The following is a 23,870-nucleotide window of genomic DNA, read 5'->3' as shown; positions in this document are numbered from 1 at the left end:
ACGCGCCACGGCCGTTGTATTTTTGTAGGAACGTGAAACTAAAAGTTACAGAGGGTTTCGTTGTTGTCGGTTTTGGGGAATGTCAGTGACAATTTACCAATGTACAGGAATATTGTATTGGTTGCCTTTCTTTGCAGGTTAAAAATGAAGGTTAGAGTAATAACTTTTGTTTAAAAGTATCTTTTCAGGTCCAGGTCTGAAGGTGTATGTAGATAGCTGTACACATGCATAAATATACACGCCTAAAAGAGGGTAAAAGTATAATGGGCTGTTTCATTGCTTCATTGTTTTTTTTTTCTGCACCATTCTAAACCCTGCGTCTCTTCCTCCGATTTGTAATGAGGAAGAAAATGGGGGGAATAATGGTGATAATGACAGTTTTCAAAAATAATAATACTAACCACTCTAATTCTAACCAAGTTTGTGACCTAGTAGGATGACATGTTCCACGACTGTCTTTCTTTAATGGAATTTGAATCAGCAACCAGCAGTCTGGTGAAGGAGGTTCCCATCCCAGGTGAAGAACCTTTTTGTCAATGGTTCCAGGCATTACACCCCAGATGGTGACTGGGTCATTGTAAAGAAGCCTGAGGGACATGACAACTGGATTCACACCAGCCACTGTAAAAAGCTGCTCAACTACACCAAAGGATGAGGAGTATCTTCGTTTGATTATATTTTTAGCTTGGTGTATTTTCCAACTAGCTAAGAAAGCGAACAGGACCAATTGTTGGGTCAACTCTGAATCTCAACTGAGCTTTAGTACCCCAGCAATGACAGCGGTACATGCTATATATGATGTTCATATTGGTATGAGGAGTTTTGACAAACTAGTAAAAAAACTTCAAACAGGCACTTGTCAATAGAACTTAACAATACATTTCTAGAGGGTAAATTAGTTATAGTTTTAACAATAGCTCTGGTTCTTGCCAGTTTGGGTATCGGGACAACTAGGTAGCCCACAAGTTTGCTTCAACTATAGTTTGGTAATTACGCAGGTCTACACCTTATAAGGCAACTCTACCTAATGCAAGAGGTTCATGCGTCCTGGTGAAACTCGTCCCAGCATCTTATGTTGCGGCCGATCGTGTGGATCTGATGGCGTGAGAGAAGGTAAGAATGGCAGGGACAGCTATAAGGGAATTGTTCACTAACCCCGACCAGGTCTGGGCATGGTTTCCTGCTTGTCCATGGTGGGGGCTTGAGCTTATGAAACGATTGAACAATTTCTCATCCATTGTGGATGGGATGTTCAATTAAACTGTTGAAGCTGCAAGGAAGATCCCACAGGAACAACAGCAGATCAAGACCCTTCTATTAAAAGATGGCCCACGATTATCTGTTGGCATCCAAGGGGGGTTTCTGTAAATTCATAGGTAAAGATTGTTGTACCTGGATCGGGGATACTAGTGACAAAGTTCAGGCCCATATGGATAAGGTTAGATCCCTGCAAGGCAGAGCTATAGCTAGTGAAGGTTGGAATCCTTTTAAGGGTCTGGGAATCTTTGGGGATTTTTTTTTATTTTCCCTCCCCGTCTCTGAAGGGTCTGGTATAGATTTTGAGGGGGACCCCACACCATTTTTTTTTTTTTTTTTAATTTTGGCCGGGGTTCCCCTTAATATCCATACCAGACCTGAAGGGCCTGGTATGGAATTTAGGGGAACCCCCCACGTCATTTTAATTTTGGTTCGGGGTTCCCCTGTGGGGAATTCCCATGCCGTTTTTATCAATTTACTTTTATTTGTATTGTTGGACTGGCAATTCATTATTAGCCACGAGTAGTTTTAAATGACTTTTTTTCCTTTGAAATGTCATTTTGCTGTCAGACTGTTCTAAACACGGGAAACATGCGCCCATTTAAAGGCATACTATAGACACCCCCCAGATACGAAATTTAAAGGAATATTACACTTTTATTGTTTCACTTTAAGCATTATTAAAATCACTGCTCCCGAAAAAAACGGCTGTTTTTAAAACTTTTTTTGCATTGATCCTTGTCTCCTGGGGCAGGACCCGGGTCCCCAAACACTTTTTATGACAATAACTTGCATATAAGCCTTTAAAATTAGCACTTTTGATTATTCATGTTCGTGTCCCATAGACTTTAACGGTGTTCGCTTGTTCGAACAAATTTTTTGCCTGTTCGCAAGTTCTGGCGCGAACCGAACAGGGGGGTGTTCGGCTCATCCCTACTCATCACCCCGAGTATTTACAAAAGTCATGGCAGAGGCCATGGCTTTTTTGCGAATCGGGGGGGTATCAATTATTGCATACCTAGACGATCTACTTCTCTTCGCACCATCCTCAGAGCAACTAATCAGGGATCTGGAACTAACAAAGACAACTGACAGGGTTAGGATGGCTACTAAATCTGGAAAAATCCAGCCTTATTGCTGCTCAACAGATTTCCTATCTAGGATACCTGCTGGATTCTACTCAGCTGACAATTTTTCTCCCACCAGAGAAAATTCTGAAGCTAGACCAAGCAGTAGCATTCCTTCAGAGCAATCAGCAGGTATCAATATGGGTGGCCATGTCAATCCTCGGCCTACTAACTTCTGCCATCCCGGCAGTCCAGTGGGCAGGCCTTCACTTCCGTCCCCTGCAGGCACTGATTCTAAGGATGTGGGACGACAGCCAGGAGTCTTTAGACACTCTGCTTTCAGTCCCTCCTCGGGTCAAAAGATCCCTCTGGTGGTGGAGGAAGCAGATAAATCTGTCACAAGGGCGCCTGTGGATCATTCCAGTGTCCAGAGTGATTACTACAGACGCAAGTGGCAGAGGCTAAGGGGCACATCTGGGACCTCAGTTGGCGCAGGGGACATGGAAAAAGGAGCAACTCAAAAGGTCGTCCAACTGGAAAGAATTAAAAGCAGTGGGACTGGCACTCCAGCTTTCAGGGACGACCTACTGGGACAACATATCCAGGTGCGTTCCGACAACTCTTCAGTCATTGCTTATATAAACAAGCAAGGTGGCACGAGAAGCGGGGTTTTGTTAAGCCTAGCCACAGAGATCCTCGGCTGGGTGGAAGCCAATGCTCTGTCCCTTTCAGCAGTGTTCCTAAAGGGGGAGGAAAACATAGTGGCCGATTTTCTCAGCTGAACACAGCGGAGAGAGGCCGACTGGGTACTCAATCAGGAGGTTTTCGACCTCATAGTCAAGAGATGGGGCCTCCCAGAAGTAGACCTATTTGCCTCAAGAAGCAATACAAAGACCCCATATTTCTTCTCTCTTAGCAGATGGGAGAACGCGCTAGATGTAGACACCCTGACACAAAGCTGGCACTTCAGAGTTTGCGACGCCTTCCCACCTCCAGTGCTTCTGCCAGCAGTTTTAAGAAAATTCCAGGTAGAAAACACCATAATTTTAGTGGCTCCCTACTGGCCCAAGAGAGCTTGGTTCTCGATCCTCAGTCAGTTAGCAGCAGAACCTCCCTGTCTCCTTCCGACCAGAAAGGATCTCCTATCACAGGGCCCAGTTCTCTGTCCCCAGGCAGGCCGCTGGAACTTAGCCACCTGGCTTCTGAAGAAGAGATACTAAGAAACAAGGGCTTTTCCGAACAACTGTTTTCCACCCTCCTTGATAGTAAAATGGAAGAGACGCGCCAAATCTACCAAAAGGTTTGGGGGCATTTTAGAGCTTGGTGCCTAGAAAACTATTTTAAGGTGCAGAGCCCTATAGCAGTCCTGGAGTTTCTGCAATGCGGGGCAGATAAGGGGTTAGCCATCAGTACCCTTAAAAGTCAAGTTTTAGCACTTAGCGTGTACCTAGAGAAATCCCTGGCCACCAACTCCTGGGTGGTCATCTTTTTCAGAGCCCTTTCAAGACAGAGACCAGTGCAGGGTCCTTCCTTCCCTAAGTGGGACCTTTCCCTGGTCTTACAGATTATGACGGAACCCCCGTTCGAGCCTTTAGAAGAGTGTACTCTAAAGGACCTAACTTATAAGGATTTTTTTTGGTGGCTGTAACCACAGCCAGGAGGGTCAGTGAAATAGAGGCCCTTTCAATTAGACCCCCCTTTTATGTTTTGTTTTCAGATAGAGTCATTTTTAAGACTGACCCGACTTTCTTACCGAAGGTGGCTTCGAAATACCAAAGAAGCCAGGAGGTAATTTTGCCAACTTTTTGTCCTAATCCCTCAAGTGAAAGGAATTTAGGTTTCATACTTTAGATGTCAGGAGATGTATCCTACCTTATTTAGAGCTGACGAAAAGTTTTAGAAAGTCAGACTCTTTCTTTATTTCTTTTGGCGGAGCAAGAAAGGGACAGAAGGCGTCTAGACGCACTATTGCCAGATGGCTCAGAATAGCTATTACTCAGGCCTACAGGCTAGTGGGTAGAGAAGCCCCCATGGGAATTAAAGCACACTCTACCAGAGCTATGGCAGCTTCACAGGCGGAAATAGCTGGCGCAACGCCTGAGCAGATTTGCAAGGCAGCAGTATGGTCAAGTTTCCCAAGTGTCCCACCCTAAGTGGTAAGTACTCGTCTATGCTCTCAATGTGGCTGTCCTGAAAGACGGGGAGGGAAAATTAGAGTTACGCTTACCGGTAACGTCTTTTCCAATAGTCTTTCAGGACAGCCCTAGTACCCACCCACATTTTTGGGGTATCTTGAGCAAGAGCTAAAAAAGGGGCAAAATTGTAATATGTGATAGTATGTTATTAACGTGTTCTTGTGTCTCCCCAGCTAACCGGAGGTGCTCTAGAAAAAACTGAGGCTGGCAGGGGGAGGTGTAAATTTGTGGGGGCTGGCGCAGTGTTTCCAAGGAAGAGGAGGAGCCAAGGTCTCTCAATGTGGCTGTCCTGAAAAACTACTGGAAAAGACGTTACCGGTAAGCGTAACTCTAATTTTTCAGCGGATCATGGTTGAAGGAAGTAGGGGTATATTCCTTCTATATGCTGTGTTTAGGAGCTACTGTTGCCTGATTGGATGATTGAACAGAGCCTGAGCAGATGACCACATCTTTCTTGCTGAGATGAGACACCCCGAAGCCCAACCCATGTACAAGACACAGAGGATCCCAGACCAACCGGCCTTCATGTCCTCCTCTAAGTCATCCCTCCTGAAGAATAGAGTCTACAAGTCAAGCCGTGTTTTCCTTTTTATGGACTCATATGGACTGTAAGAACTGATGCATTTCCAGGTGTAAGAAGATCAAGATTCATCGAGGGACAGGGACACATGGGAGCATATGACAAAGAGGAGGGCCTGTTGTGGAAATTTTATTAAGATGAATTTAATATGTATTGTCACAGTGTCTCCCAGTGTTAGTTCTCCCGCAGCCCACTCTAAGGAGCGGACTGGGGCAGACTGAAGCTGGTTGAGACTCGTTTTGGTAGTGAAAAGCTTCCTGAGGGTGCAGAGAAGTGTTTGCAGAGTGGGGATATGTCGGCCAGCGAAGAGCCCCTGTGCAATGCACAGACGATAGTCTGTAGGGGATGTGTTCACTCTGCAAGGACATTATCGGTTGTGGGGGGATGCGTGCTTTTGTCTTTCGGTGTGTCTGATCATCACATGGGGGGACCAGGGTGTGCCCCTGCAGAAAATCTCCCATCCACAGGAATGGTAGTATAATCCGGGTATGCATTGTTCTCTGAACAATGCAAAATAAGGATTCACACCAACGGTAAAAACCATACTCTTTGGGTGCGTTGACCAGAGACAGCGTCCATGATTCCAAGGTCAGCCATGATGATGGCTTCCAAAGACGGGGCGGGAAATCGTACACACTGACCCTGCCCAGACATGCCCATAAGACTCCCCTAGTCATTGTTCATTGGTTGAGATTTGTATAACTCCTCCTGTTTGAAGGAATGCCTGTGCTTGATTGGCCGATTGTGAAGCAACCAAGCTCTATTGTTGTATGAATAAAGATGGCTCCGATGATCAGACAATCGAGCTGTGGAGCTAAGGATGTAAGAATGGTGGTCATTAGGGATGAGCCGAACACCCCCCTGTTCGGTTAGCACCAGAACCTGCAAACGGACCTAAACTTTGCACGAACGTTAGAACCCCATTGAAGTCTATGGGACTTGAACGTTCAAAATCAAAAGCGCTAATTTTAAAGGCTAATTTGCATAGTATTGTCCTAAAAAGGGTTTGGGGACCCGGGTCCTGCCCCAGGGGACATGTATCAATGCAAAAAAAAGTTTTAAAAACGGACGTTTTTTCGGGAGCAGTGATTTTAATGATTATTAAAGTGGAAAAAAAAAGTGAAATATTCCTTTAAATATCGTACCTGGGGGTGTCTATAGTATGCCTGTAAAGTGGCGCGTGTTTCCCATGCTTAGAACAGTCCCTGCACAAAATGAAATTTTTAAAGGAATAAAAGTCATTTAAAACTGCTTGCGGCTTTAATGTAATGTCGGGTCCCGGCAATTGGGATAAAAATCAGTGAGACAAACAGCATGGGTACCCTCCAGTCCATTACCAGGCCCTTTGGGTCTTGTATGGATATTAAGGGGAACCCCTCACCTAAATTAAAAAAAGAAAAGGTGTGGGGCCCCAGGCCCTCTGAACAGCAGTATACAAGCAGTGCAAACAAGACAGGGACTGTAGGTTTGTTGTTAAGTAGAATCTGTAATTTTGAACGGGTACATTTTTAACGTGTTTAGCTCCAACCAAAAAATCTATTTTAAGCTTTTTGGAAAACATAGGGAGGGGTTATCACCCCTGTGACATTTGTTTTGCTGTCTGTGCTCCTCTACAGAAGAATTCACCTCACTTTCTGTCCCAATGACAAATGTTTTTTTTGAAAATTTGGGGTTTTTAGTGAAACAAGGATTGGTGATAAAGCATCAGTGGAAAGGAGAAATGTTTTTCCCATATTAACTCTTACAGGAGAGAATTTCCCTTCCTAGGGGTAGATCTCATCTCACTTCCTGTTGTCTCTTTCCGTTTGCAAGTAGGAGTCGTTCGTAAGTTGGATGTTTGAAAGTAGGGGCCTGCCCTATATACTCAGCAGAAATTTGGGCCTTAGGTGTTGTGGCCACAACACTGTAAGCCCTCACAGTTACTCTTGGTGGGCGTAGGAATGGGCTCTGCTGTGAAATATTAGATCAAGAATTGTAATTACATGCACCTGTTGAACAGGGGCAGAAAAATTGGGCCTTTGGTGGTGGTGGTGGTGCTGGTGCCACAACACTGTAAGTCCTCACAGTTACTCTTGATAGGCGCAGAAACGGGCCCTGCTGTGAAATATTAGATCAAGAATTGTAATTACATGTCCCCGTTGAACAGGGGCAGAAAAATTGGGCCCTAAGCACTGGTGCCACAACACTGCAACCCCTCACAAATGCTCTAGTTAGAGCGCAGTAATTAGCCCTGCTGTAAAGTATTGCATCAAAAATTGGAATTACACGCCCCTGTGAAACAGGGGCTGAAAAATTGGGCCTTAGGCACTGGTGCTGGTGCCACAACACTGCAACCCCTCACAGATACTCTAGTTGCTGCGCAGGAATGAGCCCTGCTGCAAAGTATTGCATCAAAAATTGTAATTACACGCTCCTGTTAAACAGGGGAAGAAAAATTGGGCCTTAGCCACTGGTGGCGGTGCCCAGAACCAAAAATATTCTTACAAGCTATCAGCATGATCATTGAGGAGGAAGAGGATAGTCACTCAGCATCAGCATAGGCAGTCTTGAAGGGATCCCACATTTCAAAAAAAACTATTCGGTTACATCAGCATCAGGTGCTTGGTATCTGGTGGTGATTCAAGACTGATTCATTTTTATGAAGGTCAGTCGATCAACCAAGTCGGTGGACAGGCACACCCTGTGATCGGTTACAAAGCCTCCAGCAGCACTGAATGTGCGTTCCAAAAGAACGCTGGATGCAGGACAGGCCAGTAGCCCAATTGCATACTGTGCAAGCTCTGGCCAGTGATCCATCCTTAAGACCCAGTAACCCAGAGGATTTTTGTTGGGAAAGGTGTCCAAGTCGGATCTTGCCCCTAGGTATTCCTGCACCATGTAAAACAAACACTGGCGATGGTTGCTGGAACCGATCATACCTTGGGGCTGCTTACTAAAAAATGTCTGAACGCATCGGTCAGATGGCCACCTTCTCCGCCGTTCCGATGGCAAGATAAGGTCCACAACCTTACCCTTGTAACGTGGATCAAGGAGGGTTGCCAGCCAGTAACAATCCCTCTTCTTGTTACCACGAATACGAGGATCCTTCCGCAGGCTTTGCAGGTTTAGGGAGGCCATGCAGCGTAGGTTTGCTGAGGCATTCGGTCCGGAGTCCTCTGGGTCACTAAGGACGACATGATCCGCAGCCACCTCCTCCCAGCCACGTACAAGTCCATGGGTATCTTGGGACTGTAAATGATCCCTTAAAGACTGCTGCTGATGCTGAGTGCCAGGCTCCACCTCCATGCTGACACAATCCTCCTCCTCCTCCTCTTCCTGTGTGATCGGCGGGTACGCAGGAACACTGTCTGGATAAAGGGGGCCTTGAGAGCTAAGGAAGTCCTCCTCTTCCTGCCTCTGTTCTGCCTCCGCATGGCATCTTTTGACCTGCATACTTGTGTAGCCCCTTGAACGCCTATGGAGCACCACTGGTTCTGAGGACAAAGCACAGGAAGAGGCCATAAAGGAAGAAGAAGAGGAGGGGGTGGAGGAGAGAGGTGTGTCAAAATCACCAGTAGTAGCATTTTGGAGGCATGGTGGCGGAACAACCTCCAACACTACTGCACCTTGTCCTGCATCCTTCCCAGCTGCTAGCAGTCACCCAATGCACCGTGAAACTAAGGTAACGTCCCTGTCCATGCCTGCTGGACCATGAGTCAGCGGTAATATGCACCTTACCGCTGACTGCTCTGTCCAGCGAGGCCAAAACATTGCCTTCCACATGCCGGTAGAGAGCTGGAATTGCCTTCCATGAGAAAAAGTGGCGTTTGGTAACCTGCCACTGAGGAACCGCACATTCCACAAACTCACAGAAGGGGGCAGAGTCTACCAACTGAAAAGGTAGCAGTTGAAGTGCTAGCAATTTTGCCAAGCTAGCATTCAACCGCTGGACATGTGGTTGGCTGGAAGCGAACTTCTTTCTGCGGTGCAGCAGCTGGGGCAGGGAAATTTGCCTGGTACAATCTGACGTCGATGTACCGATAGCAGATTGCCCACAAGTACTTGGCTGTGACGCACCTAATTCTACACCTTCATTCCTCTCAGTGAAAGTCTCAGAGAGGACTGAAGGTATAGTGGGGTTGGAGATCCCAGCTGATGAGGAGCAAGGAGAAGTCCTCTTTGTTCTTTGGTCAAGCATTATGTCTGGTCAAGCATTTGGTGTGGGTCTTTTAGATACGCTTGCCAACAAACTGCATGGCAGGTCAACATATGTCTGGTCAAGCATGTGGTGCCCAAGCAGGAGATGTTTTGGCCATGCGAGATACGCTTGAGACATATGTTGCAAATAGCAGTGGTGCGATTTGATGTACTCGTCTCAAAAAAGGCCCACACCAAAGAACTTTTGGAATAACATGCAGAGACAGCAGTGCCCTGGTCATGCAGAGCTCTGAGGTGTGATGCAGTCAGTGTGCTGCCCTTAAGCTGGCCCCTGGGGGGCATCCTGCCCTGATGTGCCTCCTCCTCCTCCTCCTCCTCCTCTCTCCTATCAGGCACCCACATGGAGTCAGTGACCTCATTATCCCCTCCCTCCTCATCACTGGAGCAAACCTGGCAGTATGCTGCAGCAGGGGGAACATGACTGCCAGATTGCTGTCCTTCTTTGGCACCCCCTCTGTCTGGGCTCACATTACTGCCTTCCTCTAGCTGAGTACCATCATCGGAGCCTTCAAAACGCTGGGCATCCCACTGGAGCATGTACCCAACACTGTAGTCAAACAGTTCGGGGGACTCCTCAGGAGGACATGGTGGGTGTCAGAGAACTCACAGTGCTAATGCCCGTCTCCGTGCAGCAGTGGCTAATTCCCATTCCGCTAATACCAATGGACATGTGCAGTGTTCCCGACAGGCGAACGAGTTCCGTAATGAATGTGCGCACCCATACGAAAGTGTGTTCGCACTGGAACACACACATTCACGTCCACCAATCCTGACGCATGGCGACCTATATAAACTCTGGTCTCTGCCTGATACCAGTGCTGGATCCTCTTCAGCTTGTACCTGATTGCTGTTTGACCTGTTACCTTGCTCCTGACAAACCCGGCTTCCTTGACCATTCTCCTGGATCACCCCCGCCTGTTATCTACCTTTACTGAATATACAGACCTTGGCTTGGATTCTCTACTATGGCTCTGCTTCCTGATTCCGTACCTCGCTGCCGGCCCGTTGCCAACCTCTGCCTGTCCTTGACTACAAACTTGCCTTCTGTTTATGTACCTTGTTGCCAGCCATTTGCCAACCTTTGCCTGTTACTGACATTGCAGTTGTTCCTGAATCCATACTTACTTGCCTGGCTTCTTCTGAACAGTTCTGGTGATCAGTCTTCACGCTTCAAGAGGATCTTGCATCTCCAAGCTCCAGCCTTCAGCCTGCAGGCACCTGCACCCTTTCGTTGCCCCAGCACTCCCTGTCCTCACTACCACTACCGCTCTTGGGACCGGAACCATGCAAGAGGCCACCCTCAGCATTTCGGACTCTGCTGTAAGGTACGTGACAGTACGATCCAGCCAAAATGGAGTCCGAAAGTGGGGCCTCACCTTTGGAAGCTCTGTGCCAGCAGATTGCAGCCCTTACCCAGGCAGTCCAGGGCCTGCAAGATGGCTATTGTCAACTTGAGCAAAGGGTGGAGTCATTGTTTCCAAGCACCTCAACTCATCAGGTGGCCGGCCAGAGCATCTCCGCCCTCTGACCCAGCAGCCTCAGCATCAGTACCCACAGTAGTGGTGCCACCCCCACAGCCTCGAGTTCCCACTCTAGAGAGGTTTTCGGGGATCCTAGCAAGTTCCGTGCCTTCAGGAACGCCTGCCAGCTGTACTTCCCGTACAAACCCGTACCTTCTCTTTGGAGAGCACTAAGGTGGGGTTCATCGTCTCACTACTCCAGGGGGAACCCCAAACTTGGGCTCACCGCTTATTGGAACAGGCCAGCACTCTGTTAGACACTATGGACTCTTTTCTGAATGAAATGGCCACAACTGTGGAGGCCAGTCTCCATGCCCTCCAACAGGGTCGTAGGCCAATGGAGGACTACGTAACAGACTTTAGGCGGTGGAGTTCTGATGCTGCCCTCCGCTATCAGTTCCGCATTGGACTCTCTGAGGCACTGAAAGATGAGTTGGCCCGTGTTGGAATTCCCAGTTCTTTGGAGGACCTGATCCAATTGTCCATCCAGATAGATTGTCGTCTTAGAGAGCATAGACCTGAGAGAACCAGCCAAATTCCTCCCACATGGATGTTGCCTAAAGTTCCTAGCAATCCTCCTATTCCTGCCTCCCTTGTGCCTGCTGCCACCTCTGAGGCTCTGGAGCCAATGCAGATAGGCCTGCTCTGTTCACCACTGTCACCAGAAGAAAAGCAGCGTCGGCCCCCGAACAACCTCTGCCTCTATTGTGGGGAAGCCGGCCACTATGCAAATATATGCCCAAATAAGATCCGTAAGTTTAACCTTTTGCCTCATGAACCTTGTGCATTGACGTTAACGAAATCCCCTCACATTGCTGTCCCTTTCTCACTACAGCTTCCAGAAGGAACACTCTGTGTCCAGGCTATAATTGAGTCTGGCGCCTGCAGCTGCTTCGTTGATCATGCCTTAATCCTGCAACACAACATTCCGTTAACACCCAAGCCACAACGACTCTCCATACGGCTAAGCAGATGGGTCAAATATCAAATCCGGGCCTATTACTCATGAAACCCAACCACTAGCCACTAACATACTACCCGACCATCAGGAACTACTATGCCTGGACGTCATCTCCTCAAGACTATTTCCAATCATTCTGGGAGTGCCATGGCTGCAAGCCCATAACCCTCAAATTAATTGTTACCGATGAGGTGGTCTTCCAGTCTACCTACTGTCTCTAGAAGTGCCTCAAGGCCATCAACCATATGGTCCCAGTCATCGGCTGCTTAAAATCTGCATCTGAGTCCCAAAAACTGGTCCCATCTGTATACCATAACTTCCTGGATGTATTTGATAAACAGAAGGCAGACACTCTCCCCCCTCACCGGGTTTATGATTGCCCAATCAAACTATTACCAGGGGCAGAAATTCCTTTTGGAAGGATCTTTCCTCTGTCGGAACCTGAACTCTTGGTCCTTAAGGAGTACATTGACGAGAACCTCTGAAAGGCTTTCATCCAACACTCCTCTTCTCCAGCTGGTGCTGGAATATTCTTCGTCGAGAAGAAAGATCATTCCCTCCGCCCATGTGTGGACTACAGGGACTTGAATAAAATAACAGTTAAAAACCGCTATCCTCTCCCACTGGTCCCAGAACTGTTCCAGAGACTTCGTTTGGCGAAGATATTCACAAAGCTGGATTTACGGGGTGCCTACAATTTAATCAGAATCCGTGAGGGGGATGAGTGGGAGACTGCTTTCCGGACACGATTTGGCCACTTCGTCATTCGGACTCTGTAATGCACCAACTACTTTCCAACATTTTGTAAACAATATTTTCAGAGACTTTTTGGACTTATCCATGATTGCCTACTTGGATGACATTTTGATATTCTCGACCTCCCTAGAAGCACATCGTGACCATGTGAAACAAGTTCTTCACAGATTGAGACAAAACGGACTTTACGCTAAAGCTGAGAAATGTGAGTTTGAGCGCCAGACCATTCACTTTCTCGGCCTGGTAATATCAACTGGGGGTGTGGCAATGGATCCTCAGAAGGTCTCAGCCATTATGTCCTGGCCACCCCAACCGATAAAAAAGGAGTACAATGTTTTATTGGGTTCTCCAATTTCTACAGAAAGTTTATCAAAAACTTCTCCAGTATCATAGCACCAATCACGCAGCTCACAAGGAAGCAAAGCCGTTTTTCAATGGACTGCAGCAGCTCAAGCGGTATTTGACAAATTAAAAGGGTTATTTACCTCTGCCCCAGTGCTGAAACATCCTCATCCTGCCTTGCCTTATACCCTGGAGGTGGATGCATCGGAAAATGCTGTGGGGGCCATCATGTCTCAACACCAAGGACCTAAGTCCTTAATGCACCCTGTGGCTTCTTTTCCAAAAAATTAGGGTTATCGGAAAAAAATTATGACGTAGGGGACCAAGAACTCCTGGTGATAAAATCGGCCTTGGAAGAATGGCGGTACCTCCTGGAGGGAGCAGCACACCCAATATTGATCTTCACAGATCATAAAAATATAGAATATCTCAGGACTGCTAACACCCAATATTGATCTTCACAGATCATAAAAATTTTGAATATCTCAGGACTGCTAAGCGCCTCAGACCCAGACAGGCAAGATGGGCTCTTTTCTTTTCTCATTTTAATTTCTGAATTACCTACCGGCCAGGGTCTAAGAACATCAAACCCGATATTCCGCATGTTCACGGAGGCTAAGGTTTCATCCCCACCAGATACTAATGCTAATGCCCGTCTCTGTGCAGCAGTGGCTAATTCCCATTCCGCTAATACCAATGGACATGTGCAGTGTCCCCGACAGAGGCGAACGCGTTCCGGAATGAACGTGCGCACTCGCATAACCATATGAACATGTGCGCGCACTCGCACACCCATGCGAACGTGTGTGCACACTCACGCACGCACATTCACGTCTACCAATGCTGACACATGGCCCCCTATATAAACAGAGTCTCTGCCTGATACCAGTTCTGGATTGTCTTCAGCTTGTTTCTGAGTTCCTGATTGCTGTTACCCTGCTCCTGACAAACCCGGCTTCCTTGACCATTCTCCTGGATCACCCCCGCCTGTTATCTACCTTTACTGATTATACAGACCTTGGCTTGGATTCTCTACTACGGTTCTGCTTCCTGATTCTGTACCTCGCTGCCGGCCCGTTGCCAACCTCTGCCTGTCCTTGACTACGAACTTGCCTTCCGTTTATGTACCTTGTTGACAGCCAGTTGCCAACCTTTGTCTGTTTCTGACGTTGCAGTTGTTCCTGAATCCATACTTACCTGCCTGGCTTCTGCTGAACAGTTCTGGTGATCAGTCTTCACGCTTTCCTCCAAGAGGATCCTGTATCTCCAAGCTCCAGCCTTCAGCCTGCAGGTACCTGCACCCTTTCGTTGACCCAGCACGCCCTGTCCTCACTACCAGGGGTGTTGGGACCGGAACCGTGCAAGAGACCACCCTCAGCATTTCGGACTCCGCTGTAAGGTAGTGACAGTGGGGCCTATGGAAGGAGTGACTGATACCATTGAGCTGAGGGAAGAGGCCACGTTGGCAGCTGCTTTGCCAGACAGAGTACCCTGAGCCTGGGTGAGAGAGGATGAGGAGGATGAGGACGCCTTGGTCATCCACTCGACCAAGTCTTCTGCATGTTGCAGATCAACACGGCCAGCTGCCGAAAAAAAGGCCAAGCATGTCCCATGGCCATGTGCTGATGAGGATGCACCGTGTCCATGACCAGCACTGTGGCCTCTGGACACAGAGCCTGCTTGCCATCTTTTATTGGCTTGTGACTGTCTGCCTCTCCTTGTTGGCCTTCCAGACATACTAATGGCCTGTAGTGAGATGTAGCTGAACAAAACTGGGATGTATATATATACCGATTATACTGCAGCTAGCAGAATCAACTGCCTGCCTGTAGTATTATTAGTATGAGAACACCTGCACTTCTCTTCAGGTAGCTATACTGTAGGTGCAACTGTGCAGGGTACACAGTACACTCTACTTCAAGAGCCTGCCTGTGCTATTAATATGATCACTAGAAGCACACAAGCACTTGGCTTCAGGTAGCTATACTGTAGGTGCAACTGTGCAGGGTTATACAGTACACAAACTGGAAATACTTCAAGAGCCTGCCTGTGCTATTAATAGGATCAGAAGAAGCACACAAGCACCTGGCTTCAGGTAGCTATACTATAGGTGCAACTGTTGAGGGTACACAGTTAGTGTAACTGGAAATACTGTAAAAACACCTGCCTGTCAGTATATTAGGAAGAGAATAACCGAAAAAAGATCTAGCTAAACTGAATACAGTGTGTGTGTGTGTGTGTGTGTGTGTGTGTGTGTGTGTGTGTATGTATATATATATATATATATATATATATACACAATACACTGTTAGTGCAGCTAACTGACTCACCCTGCCTACTCTATCTAACTTAAATCAAATGACTCCGTCTCTCTGTCTATCTCTCTCCACCACAACACACTACACAAGGCCGCCGCGCAGGCGGCCTTATATAGTGTGGGGCATGTACTAAACCCCCTGAGCCATGATTAGCCAAAGCCTCCCTGGCTTTGGCCAATTACAGCTCTCTGTACACACAGCACTGTGATTGGCCAAGCATGAGGGTCATAGTGCATGCTTGGCCAATCATCAGCCAGCAATGCACTGCGATGCCGCAGTGAATTATGGGCCGTGACGCGCCACTCAAATTTGTCGCGAAGGGCCCATAACTTTCGTAATTCGATGAACGGTCGAACATGCAATCATCAAGTCAAACATGCACTCGACTCGAACACAAAGCTCATCCCTAGTGGCCATGTCTGTTTTCTTGGGAAGATACGGGAAACAGGGATTTACTAAGATGCATTATACCAAAAGGCTGAAAGTGACATGGATTATGCGAAGCGTATAGCGAAATTTCTACGTCAGTACCTCGGTATAGGCTGTGTACAAAGTCTGTGCACCTGGCTATGGATGTATGAAATCTGTGCACCTGACTGCCAGCATCATGGAACATCTGTGCACTTGGCAATGAGTGGTATGAGACATCTCTGCACCTGAGTATGGGCAGTGTGCAAAGTCTCTGCATCTGGTTCTAGGTAGCTTGTGATGTTCGTTCATTTGGCTTTTGAGGTTGTATGACATCTATGCACCTGGTTATAGACTTTGTATGACATCTGTGCACCTGGCTATGGGTGGCATGGGACAGCTTTGCACCTGGGTCTGAGCATTGTGTGATGTCTGTACAACAGCCCTTCCTTCTCTGAGCTGGCCGCTCAGCTGTCAGCTAATTGCCAGCTCCCATCTTTCACCACAGTTACTCAGCTGTTGATGATATCCTGCTCGTCAGTCCTGCCTACTCAAGCCGTCCAGTCCAGAGGAGCTCTGCCTTCGTCTTGGTCACATCACAAGAAACTCCTGCGTTCCTGTTTAAAGACTGGCTTTGCTGACACCCCTTCTGGCTCCAGATCCTGCTTGCTGTTCCACTACATTGATCCCTGACTTCTGGCTTGGCTGACTATCCGTTCCGGTTACTGAACTGTGGCTATGTTTTGACTACGTTTGTTCTTTTTACTTTTATTATCAAACAAGTGTGATTTAACTGTACTTCTGTCTCAGCCTGATTTCATGGTTTCTGACAAACTGGCTATGATAGGTGTGTGACATCTGTGCACCTGGTTATGGAATGTCTATGCACCTGGTTATGGGTAACGTGGGACATCTGTGCACCTGGCTATGGGTGATGAGGCATTGTTTCACCTGGCTATGGGTGCTATGTGACATCTGCTCAACTGGCTATGTGAGAGCTGTGTGATAGCTGTGCACCTGGCTATGGGTGGCATGGAATGTCTATGCACCTGGCTATTGGCATCATGAGACATCTGTGCACCAGGATATGAGCATTGTGTGATGTGTCTGCGAGTGTCTATGGGTGGCATGGAACATCTATGCACCTGGTTGTGGGTGGTGTGTGACATCTGTGCACCTGGCTCTGGGTGGCTTGTAGATCTCAGGGTAAATAATGGGTGGCAATCGACATGAGAAAGGGAAGGATGTCGCCTGTCTTTATCCTCAGTCAGGTTGGGATGACTTGCAGGGAAATCTCCGGTGATCGGAGGATCGTGTTTTCTCCTCATCGGTACAGAAATGGCCCTGGGGGACAGCGGCAGTCATACATTTCAATTATAGTTGTTCAGATATTTCCTTGAGGCTAAACTGTATTCTTTTACCAATATTAGATAAACAAGTGTCACATAAATATTTTAAGAACACTTTCATGTCCATCAATCATCAGTAGATACATCTTGTGTTGTTTATGGCCGAATTTCATTTTACTCTTTTGAAAAAAGCAATTTGTCACACACAAGAACACACTGTACATTCCCCTCCCCCCAGAGGGGGGTCTTTACTATTCCTTTTACCTCCTAATCAGGCAATCTCGTGAATTTGCAAAAAACATCCTTTGAAATAGTTTTTTATATAATATCTTTTTTTTATTGATTTTACAAAGTAAATACAAATATACACACAATATCAAACAATAAATAAATAGAAAGTGAAAAAATAAATGGAGACAAATAAATAAATAAAAAGTGGGGAATATAGTTACAATAATATACAAGAAAAGTGTTTTAACCCATGAAAATAGTTCCTTCCATGGGGGAGTATAGGCGAGGGACGGTGACCTTCATGAATCCTATACTATCTCTCTGAATGACATCTACCTGTCACCTCCAGTCCACAAGGTTGAGGAGTGTGCCTATGGGAATGATTGACCATTCTTCCAGAAGTTCATTTGTGAGATCAGGCACCAATGTTGGATGAGAAGGCCTGGCTCAAAGTCTCTGCTGTAATTCATCCTAAAGCTGTTCTATGGGGTTGAGGTCAGGACTCTGTGCAGGCCAGTCAAGTTCCTCTACCCCAGTCTCGCTCATCCATGTCTTTATGGACCTTGCTTTGTGCTCTGGTGAGCAGTCATGTTGGAACAGGAAGGGACATCCCCAAACTGTTCTCACAAAGTTGGGAGCATGAAATTATCCAAAATGTCTTGGTATGCCGACGCCTCAAGATTTTCCTCTCCCTGGAACTAAAGGGCCAAGCCCAACCCCTGAAAAACAACCCTACACCATAATACCCCCTCCACCAAATTATTTGGACCAGTCAGTGCACAAAGCAAGGTCCATAAAGACAAGGGTGAGTGAGTTTGGAGCGGAGTAACTTGACTGACCTGCACAGAGTCCTGTCCTCAACCCGAGTGGAGGCTGCAAGCCAGGCCTTCTCGTCCAACATCAGTGCCTGACCTCACAAAGGCTCTTCTGGAAGAATGGTCAAACATTCCCATAGACACCCTCCTAAACCTTGTGGATGGCCTTCCCAGAAGAGTTAAAGCTGTTATAGCTGCCAAGGTTGGGCCAACTCAATATTGAACCCTACAGACTAAGACTGGGATGCCATTAAAGTTCATCTGTGTGGAAATTCACATGTCCCAATACTTTTGACAATATAGTGTAGCTGTTATTAATGGAGAAGCCCTGTCCAACAGGCCCCTATATGCTGCCGGTACCCATGGTGCATCAGCAAGGTCCCGTCTGGCCATCGATTTTCTATTTGAACCCAAATCTTATCACTCTCAAAGTGATTCCAATTAAAGATCCTTACTAATATCATCTCTTTATAATATGATTGAATATGATGAAGCCCTCCAGATTGGGCTCAACTGCCTCCACTCCGTGTCCCAGTTGTATTGTATCTTCTCCACTGCTGAGATAAGCTCCATTACGTCTGCTTTAGTTGATAACTCTTCAATATATTCCCTTTGGGCTCAGTTCACACACCACAGTCCATTTAACATTGTTTCCTTTGGGACATGTTCACAGCAATGCGTTTTCAGCCACTGCAATTTTGAAAAGGGTCAGGGACTTTTTTTCCGCAACAGGTTACATTTTGTGTGCAAAAGATTTTAATGGACCCCCAAAAAAATGCAAGTGTTGTGTTTTTTATGCGTTTTGATGTGTTTTACACCTTGTGTTTTTTTAAAGGCTCATCATATAATGTGAAGCGTCCAGCAGGAGGTGATCGCTATCGATGTGTGTCCTAGCCATACAGCAGTGTGGATCTGCATGTCAGGCACCCTACAGGATCCACCTCACTGCTGGAACCAGCGTGGAACATTGTCACGTCAGAAGGGGCGGTGACGCAATTTGGAGCATGCGCACTATTTCCTTCTTCATGACCCTGAGTTCAGCACCTAGAAGAGCCTTCTTTCTGCTTTATCTTTTACCAGAGTTTGCTTCTCCCAGGAAGTGCTGCTGACATGTACCCAGGGCAGCCATCAGAACTTTTTGGGCCCCTTACACAGCTTTAGGCCTGCCCCCCCCCCAGCCCGAGCACAACATTCCCCAGGGCTTGCCCACGGGCCATCCTACTGAATCCGCACCCCACCTGTACGCACTCAGCCCCCCTCAATCCTGTATATATGTCAGCCTTCCTCACACCTGTATATATGTCAGCCCCCCCCACATACCTGTATATATGTCAGCCCCCCACACCTGTATATATGTCAGCCCCCCCCACACACACACCTGTAGACAGTGGCGGCTGGTGCTCAAAAATTTTTGGGGGGTGCAAACAAAAAAATATCAATTGCAGCCACTGTGCCTATCAATTGCAGCCACTGTGTCCATCAATTGCACCCAATGATCCCATGAATTACAACCGCTGTGCCCATCAATTGCAGCCACTGTGCCATTAAACGCAGCCACTGTGCCCCATCAAATGCAGCCACTGTGCCATTAAACGCAGCCACTGTGCCCCATCAAATGCAGCCACTGTGCCCCATCAAATGCAGCCACTGTGCCCCATCAAATGCAGCCACTGTGCCATCAAACGTTGCCACTGTGCCTCATCAAACGCAGCCACTGTGCCCATCAAACGCAGCCACTGTGCCCATCAAACGCAGCCACTGTGCCATAAATTGCAGCCACTGTGCCCATCAAACGCAGTCACTGTGCCATAAATTGCAGCCACTGTGCCATCAAATGCTGCCACTGTGCCCTCAATTGCAGCCCCCTGCCCGCACACTGTCTGCCCGGCACTTACCCTATCTCTGTGGGGCAGCGGGTGATGGCGGCAATCTGTGTCCTCCATGCGTCTCCTCTCCTCCTCCTGATAGGTGTCCAATCACAGCTCTTGTCGTTTTAGCCAATCAGGTGATGGGTAACACACCCACGCCTCCTGATTGGCGGAGAGGCGGTTCAGTGTTAGAAAAGCGAATATTCACACCACATCTGTGTGACCTGCGAGCGCAATGCTCTGCGCTCACAGTTCACCTTTTTTGAAGCCTATTAGAGCCTATGGCTCTAATTAGGTACTTCAAAATTACATGCCCGCCAATGTAATTCAGGCGCCCAGCATCCAAAAAGGGGCCGGACGCCTGAATACGGGGTGGCTACAGCAGCCATGGATAGATTAATGCAATGCAATGCATGAATCTATCCATGATATATAGAGGAGGGTGGCTGGAGAGAGGGGGCGGGGCCTGTGCACCCTTAATGGGCGCACCACCACTGCCTGTATATATGACAGCCCCCACACATACAAAAATATGTAAACACACAAGGCTCTGGCCCCTCCCTGTACACAAACAGCCCCCCTCCCTTCCCCTCAGTCCCTAATTTCTTCCTACCGGGTCCCAGCTTGTTTTCCCAAAGCTGACATGTTGCTGACACAGAAAAGCCCAGTACACGAGGGGTGCACATACACATAGTATCCAGAGGTGGCAGTAAAGAGCTCGATGTCTGAGCTCAATGACACAGAGAACAGCAGAAGCTGTGAGATCATTTCAGTAATGCACAGCATGGATCCCCTCCACCCGTCCTGCCTTCTTCTGGCCGGGGCCCCTTTACAGTTGTAACGGCTGTACCCCCCCCTTATGGCAGCCCTGCATGCACCATAAGACACCCGCCCACTACCCTACTTGTCTTCATTGAGTTTGAACTTTCTGTTTGCTGGATGGTCTTTACCTAGAGCGCCCCGTATCCCACTATAGAGTAGAGAAAGAGTTATGGTTATTGTTAGGGTTAGCATTCTAACCCTAACTATAATAATAAACCTAACACTATCACTGAAACATAACTCTAACATTTAACCCTAACCCTAATATTAAACCCTAGCCCTTAACCCTAACCCTAGCTCCTAACCCTAAAATATAACCTTAAAGTGATTGTAAAGGTTCATTTAAAAAAAAAAAAAAGAAAAAATAACAAACATGTTATACTTCCCTGCTCTCTGCAAGAGTTTTGCACAGAGAGGCCACGATCCTCCTTTTCTGGGGTCCCTCAGCGGCACTCTTGGCCCCTCCTCTGCATCAAGTGCCCCCATGGGGAGCCGCTTTCCATGGGGGCTCCCTCCCGACTTCTGCTGCTGCGTCCATTGACACAGACGGTAGGACACAGCCCCTCCCCCGGCTCCCACATCATTGGATTTGATTGACAGCAGCGGGTGCCAATTATTATACCAATGGCTCCTGCTGCTATCAATCTATCCAATCCAAGACAGTGGCTGGAGCGGCTGTGCTCGCTCCTATCACGTCCATGTCTGAATAGACGCAGGGAGCTGTGGCTCAGCTCAGATTCCCTCATAGAAAGCGGCTTGCTGTAGGGGCACTCGACAGGAGGGAGGGGCCAAGAGAGCCAGCAAGGGACCAGAGAAAAGGAGGATCTGGGCTGCTCTGTGCAAAACCACTGCACAGAGCAGGTAAGTATGACATGTTTGTTATTTTTAAAGAAAAACATGTATCACTTTAAAGAAATTAATACTTTTTGCTTTTTTATAATCAGCACAATATGAGTCAGAGCAAAGAAGGAACTTCAGTAAATCGGGCTCAGGTATGAAAAAGGGGGGCTCTGGGGGCTGCTATAGCACAGAAGGTTTTTCACCTTAATGCATAGAATGCATTAAGGTGAAAAAAACAATAGGGTTTAACCCTAGCCTAAAACCCTAAAATTTAACCCTTCCTCTTAACCATAACATGCAACTTTATCATCATCATCATCAAGGAAAATATTTTATCAGTACCCCAAATCCTCACGATTTAAATTACATATTGTTAAAAGCAGATGACTTATGGAGGAAGTTCAATATAGAGGCTGTAAGAGTTGATGTAGCAACATTGTTTACCACTTCCCGACCTCCCCATAGCAGATTTACTTCTACAGGGCGGCCACGTTGTGCAGAATGCTTCACTTCCAGGGTTTTTTTCCGGGCACCCTCCTCAGTCCCCTTATCAGCCACGCCAGTGCAGCCTCCTCAGTGCCCTGATCTGTCACGCCAGTGCAGCCTCCTCAGTGCCCTGATCTGTCACGCCAGTGCCGCCTCCTCAGTGTCCTGATCTGTCACGCCAGTGCCGCCTCCTCAGTGCCCTGATCTGTCACGCCAGTGCCGCCTCCTCAGTGCCCTGATCTGTCACGCCAGTGCAGCCTCCTCAGTGCCCTGATCTGTCACGCCAGTGCCGCCTCCTCAGTGCCCTGATCTGTCACGCCAGTGCAGCCTCCTCAGTGCCCTGATCTGTCACGCCAGTGCAGCCTCCTCAGTGCCCTGATCTGTCACGCCAGTGCCGCCTCCTCAGTGCCCTGATCTGTCACGCCAGTGCAGCCTCCTCAGTGCCCTGATCTGTCACGCCAGTGCAGCCTCCTCAGTGCCCTGATCTGTCACGCCAGTGCAGCGACACCAGTGCAACCTCGATAGTGACCTGATCAGCCATGTGATTGTAGCCTCATCGGCATCCTAATCAGCCACACCAGTGCAGCCCCCTCAGTGTCCTGATAGACCGTGCCAGTGCAGCTTCAACAGCGTCCTGATCAGCCACCCAAGTGCAGCCTCCTTAGTGTCTTGTGCAGCCAAGTCATTGAAGCCTCCTCAGTGTCCTGATCAGATATTCCAGTGCAGCAAATAAAATTTAGTCCCATTAGTATCCTGATCAGTCACACCAGTTCAACCTCCTCAGTGTCCCGATCAACCAAGCCAGTGCAGCTTCATTAGTGTCCTTATCAGCCACACCAATGCAGCCTCATCAGTATCCTGATCAGCAAATCCACTACAGCCACTATAGTGCAACCACCTCTTTGTCCTGATCAGCCATGCAAGTGTAGCCTCATCAGCATCCTGAACAGCCACGCCAGTGCAGCCACACAAATGAAGCCTCATTAGTATCCTAATCAGCCAAGGTAGTGCAGCCTCCTCAGTGTCCTGATAAGCCATGCCAGTGCAGTCTCATCAGTGCCTGGTCAGCCATGCCAGTGCAACGTCCTCAGTGTCCTGATCAGCCAGGCCAGTGCAGATATGACAGTGCAGCCTCTTGTGTGTCCTGATAAGCCATGCCAGTGCAGCCTCCTCAATATCCTGACCGGCCATGTCAGTGCAACAAAAACAAGTGCAGCCTCCTCAGTGTCCTGATCAGTCATGCCAATGCAAACCTGTAGGGTGCTTGATTGTGATACGTCATCTCCTCTGTTTTTGAAGCGCAGCTGGAACACACCACGGCGTTTCCATGCACATGGATTTCTAAACTGCAAGAATTTGCTGTTTTTATCTTGTTTTTATCTTTTTTTGGAATAAAACTGTGGCATACTTCACTATGGAAGCCCTTTCTTTTAAATTTTTCCCACTAACCATTGGGCAACTCCCTTCAAATCTTCCTGTGAACGTGCTCAAACGATCTGGATTCACTTTGGTGTGTGTGTCCTGGAGGTCGGTTAAACTCTGGGATCAACATTGGGATTGTGCACAACTCCTGCTGAATATACCCATATGTGCTTTATGACTACCTGTAATAGGGGTCATGGAAGTGTGGTGAGTAGGATGTGTGACAGGTGATGGTGGTAGAAGATATTTCAGTCAAATTTACCTTCTGTTCAGCAGGGATTTGAAGATTGTGCACAATATCTGAAGACTTTGATACATTGTCTGAACACTTTGATACATTGTTTGGATATTCAGTATTTGCACTACTGAATTTATTTTGTGTTGTGACTTTTTATACACATATTATTATATTATCATGTTGGTGCTCAGTTGAAAC

Source organism: Aquarana catesbeiana, linkage group LG07 (genome assembly GCF_042186555.1).
Source record: "Aquarana catesbeiana isolate 2022-GZ linkage group LG07, ASM4218655v1, whole genome shotgun sequence".
NCBI classification, from domain to species: domain Eukaryota; kingdom Metazoa; phylum Chordata; class Amphibia; order Anura; family Ranidae; genus Aquarana; species Aquarana catesbeiana.
Note: the sequence above shows the minus strand (reverse complement) of the source record.